The following is a 5,047-nucleotide window of genomic DNA, read 5'->3' as shown; positions in this document are numbered from 1 at the left end:
TAGCAGTGTGTGTGTGTGTGTGTGTGTGTGTGTGTGTGTGTGTGTGTGTGTAAATTAAACAGGTAAAGTCCCAGCTAAAGAAAATAGTGACTTAGCTGGGTGGTGATAGAGCCATGCCTTTGATTCCAGCAGTGGGGAAGCAGAGGCAGGTGGATCAGTGAGTTTGAGGTCAGCCTGGTCTACAGAGTGAGTTCCAGGACAGCCAGGGCTACACAGAGAAATCCTGTCTCAAAAACAAACGAACAAGAAACAACAACAAAAAGAAAGCAGTGACTCAAAGGACAGATGTTTATTTGCTTTTTGTTGTTGTTTGTTTTTCCAGACAGGGTTTCTCTGTAGCCCTGGCTGTTCTGGAACTTGCTCTGTGGACCAGGCTGACCTCAAACTCACAGAGATCCACCTGCCTCTGCCTTCCAAGCACTGAGATTAAAGGCGTGCTCCACCACTACCTGTCCTCAAAGGTCAGATGTGACACTGTTCCAGAATGCACTCAAGAGAGACAAAGGACAGGAAATAAAAGGGATATAAAGAGCCGTGGACACACAGTTCTACAGCTTATCAGAACTTCAAGCATATGACAGACTGGAAGGAAGACATTTTCCAGAATTTCAGAAATCATGCCCTCAGACCCCACAATCTAGAGAACTTCTTAAGGCACAGGAGAGTGGAAATGATTCATGCAAGAAAAAGAGTATTTAAAAACAGCCAAAGGGGTCTTCCGGTTGGGCGAACTGGTCTGTTGAAGGACATCGGCTTCGGAATTTGTGATTTGGGCTAAGATTGAAGTCATGGCTGGTGCAGATAGTGATGGCCAATTCCAGTTCACTGGCATCAAAAAGTGCTTCAACTCTTACATTCTCACGGGTAGAATGAATTGTGTACTCACCACATATGGAGGCTTTGCTTTGTCGGTTTTATACTTGAAGTTAAGGCCTAAGAAAACTCCAGCTGTGAAAGCATCGTAAATGGATTTTGAAATGTCTAACCTCATCTGCTAAGTGCTCGAAGAAGCTAATGTCAACTCTCATCATGTAATACTCAATTTGTACAATAAATTATGAACCTGGAAAAAAAAAACAGCCAGAGAGAGCTGGGTGTTGGTGGCAAACACCTTTGATCTCACCACTTGGGAGGCAGAGGCAGACGGACCTCTGTGAGTTCAAGGCCAGTCTGGTCTACAGAGCCAGTTCCAGGACAGGCTTCAAAGCAATACAGAGAAACCCTGTCTCAAAAAGCAAAACAAAAGGAAACAAACAATCAAACAAAAAACCAGCCAGAGAGAACAGACAAATGAAAATGAAAAGAATTAGATGGCTGACTGGCTTGTCACCAGCAAGGGAAGCCACAGAATGAGAACCCTCAGCACTGGGACACAGACACACAGACACACACACAGACACAGAGACACACACACACACAGAGACACACACACACACACACACACACACACACACACACACCTTTTCCTTTTCTAATAAAGCTCGCTTAAGCTGTCTGCCTGTCATGTTGTCCCTCTGCCTTGGGCACCGTCGCCTGCCATGGAATTCGCCAAGGTTCCCCTCTCGATTTATCATGACAGTCTGCAGCACAGGCCTGTAACCCCAGTCATTCTGGAGGCTGACACAAGCAAACCTCAGGTATGGGCTACAAAGTGAGATTTCAAGGCCTGCTTGGACAACTTTGTGAAATTTCGCCCGAAAATGAAGGTAAATATTCATTACTACATCAACAAAAGCAGGCTGTGCTTGCACACTGCCTATAATGCTAGCACCTGGGAGGTGAGGCAAGAGCATCAGGAGTTCAAGGCCAGCCTTTGAGACTCTCACAACCAAAACACAAAGGAGGGCAGAGCCTACTTTCTAAAATATATTTGTAACTCTAAAAACAGTATTTTAGGGGCTGGAGGGCTCGGTGGTTAAAAAAAAAAAAAAAAAAAAAAAGAACCCAGATTTGGTTCCCGCACCCACATGACATTCACGATCATATGTAACTCCAGTTCCAGGGAAATCTGTCAAACAACCTGCTCTGGTCTCTTCAGGACCAGGCTCGCTCGCATCCGGTGCACATACATACATGAAGACGTATGTATTTTGGGGTGGGTTTTTTTTTTTTTTTTTTTTTTTTTTTGCTTGTTTGTTTGCTTTTTTGTTTGTTTTGAGACAGGGTTTCTCTGTGTAACTTTGGAGCTTGTCCTGGAACTTCCTCTGTAGACCAGGCTGTCCTCAAACTCAGAGGTCTATCTGTCTGCCTCTGCTGGGATTAAAGGTTTGCACTACCATTACCTGGCTCTAAGTTGGTGTCTTTCTATTTGGTGATATTGAGGGGATAAGCCATAGACAGATACGGTAAGAAGCTATGACCAGGGGACAAAGATGGCTGGAGTCTTCCTCTTCCTCCCAACTTGAGACAAAAGCCTGACAACTTTAAATATAGGCCTTGTGGGATTTTCCTCCTGCCAATAAGGCACCTGCTGATGGACTTGCTTGACTAGTTCAGGCCAGACCAGAACATGTTTATACAATTGTAGGCCAATCTGCTGTCCTGTCTTCCTTCAAACTGACCAGCCCTAAGTCAATAGAGGAATGCCTGACTTACACACATTAGTCATTAGCCCTGAGTTACCAATCATGCATCCATGGCCACTAAGGAAACACAAGAACTTCTGGGTGGAGTCCATATTCAAATTGTCTACTTGATGCTCCTGAGTCTTCTGTCCTTGGTCTCCCTGTTGTATGAGTCTGTGCCTGCCTGAAGGTTGCCTTGTGAATCTGTCTCTGTGTGTGATCTTCTGTTGCTCTGTCTGTATTGTAGAGCACAGAAATGATCACACCAGGAAGACATCTTTAACAGTTTTACAAGAGATTAACCCAGTGACTTCAACTCACCTCAACTCACCCAGACCAGACAACGCCATTTATTGACCAATTTGCATACATGGATTGTTTTCCACCTGTGTATTGGATTAACAAAATAATACACATGCACTGTTCCTGGTCAGGGGTATGGAAGGATACATACATAGCTTAGAATGACAGCTCTGCCTCCTGAGTGCTGGGATTAAAGGCATGTGCCACTACCACCAGACTTAACTTTTGTAACATTTTTCTATTTTAAATAGAGCATTGTTCTTTGAAAGAAAGCCGGGTTAAACAAACAGGCTGAGTACACAGTATGACTCTGTAGATGTCTTAAATCTTAAATGAATTCCAGGTGTGCTATTAATTCTGACTGGGAGGTCCAGCAAGTGTCTTTAAGATGGAAGAGATATTTGCAAATATGGCATCACCAACAGAGGAAAACCCTTCAGAGGCTTTGAAACCCCAGCCCTCCAGGGGGCACTGCTTGGTTTTCTGATTTATAGAGGGTCTCTGTGGGCTTGCTGTGCGCCTGGCCTTTCTTCAACTGCTGATTCTGTCTGCTCCTGTCTGTTTGAGATTTCTCCACTACTACTGAAGATGAACCCAGACCCTACACAAGAAAGGAAAAGAAATATCTTTACATATACTTCTACACATTATACTGTTATATATGATCTAATTTATATATTCTATGATATATACATTTATACATACATACATGTATGATCCTGCTCATTGTGCAAAGAGTAAGAGACTGAGTGCTCAGCCCTCAGTAGGACATATATATAACCCTTCTCCCCACAAGGTCTGGGCCAGAGGTGGTAGAAGATGGCTTCAGAAAGACACTGTTGCCAGGCAGTAGAGCCTTTGGCATTTGATAGCCTCTGGGAGAGACAGGTTTTTTTTGCACATGTAAGATACATAAATATAAATACACACACACAATATATATATAAATATATATATATATATATATATATATATATATATATATATATAAACGTTTTTGTGCTTTGTACATCTAGGGTGCTAGGGTTTGATCCCAGGGCCTTGCATATACCAGTCTATCACTAAGTTACTACATTCTTAGATCTTTCTAAATTTTTGCTTTTCTAAGGCTTTCTCTGTTTAATAGCTCTAGCTGTCCTGGAATTCACTCAGTAGACCAGGCTGGCCTCAAACTCAAAGAGATTTGCCCGCCTTTGTCTCCTGAGTGCTGGGATTAAAGGCATGTGCCACCACCACCAGACTTACCTTTGTAACATTTTTCTATTTTAAAAAATATTCTTTAATTATTTGAGAATGTTACACAATGTATTTTGATAGTATTGACCCTCCAACTCCATCCTCTTCATCTTTACCTACCTACTCACACAACTTTGGTTTTTCTCTCCTCCTGCCCCCACCAAGAGTCTAGTTAGTGCTACCCATCTGTCCTTGGGAGTACAGCCTGCCCTGGAGCAGTTCATCTATCTTGGGTGGACCATGAATCCATCATTAAAGACAACTGTCTCTCCCAGCAGCTATCAAATACCAAAGGCCCTGAACTCACTCTGTAGTTACTACTCAGGCATCTGTACTGGCCTGCCCTTGGGGTTAGCTGCAGGCTCTGCCTGCCTCCTATCTTTGTTTCTTTCTCTGCTCTATCTCCCCCACCCCTTTTCTATCCTGCCACACCTGTCTTCAGAGGCCAGTCTCCTCCCTCCCCTCTTTTCCCATTCAGTTTCCCCTAATAAAATCCCCTTCACCTACTAGGTGGTGGTGTCTTTCTCTTAAGCACCCCTTTTCAAAATTACAACCGAACAGGCTGGTCTCAAATGCAGAGATCCACCTGGTTCTGCCTTGAGTGTTGGGATTAAAGGCTCCAACCACCACTTGGACATAAAAAAAAAAAAAAAAAAAAAAGCCAGGTGGTGGTGGCAAAACCTTTAATCTTACCACTCAGGAAGCAGAAGCAGGGGAATCTGTACATTTGTGTATTCAAGGCCAGACTGGTCTACAGAGTGAGTTCCAGAACAGCCAGGGCTGCACAAGAAACCATCTTGGAAGAAAACAAAGCATGCCCTGATGGTGGATTTACATCATTTTTGCTTCTTCTGCATCAGCCTTTTCTTGCTTTTCCAAACAGGCTGGAGGGTCTTAGAAATTCTTGCCTCTCTGGGCCCCCAATAAGGAGTACAGGTATAGAC

The sequence above is a fragment of the Phodopus roborovskii genome, unplaced genomic scaffold, assembly GCF_943737965.1.
Source record: "Phodopus roborovskii unplaced genomic scaffold, PHOROB, whole genome shotgun sequence".
NCBI classification, from domain to species: domain Eukaryota; kingdom Metazoa; phylum Chordata; class Mammalia; order Rodentia; family Cricetidae; genus Phodopus; species Phodopus roborovskii.
This window is presented reverse-complemented; position numbering follows the sequence as displayed.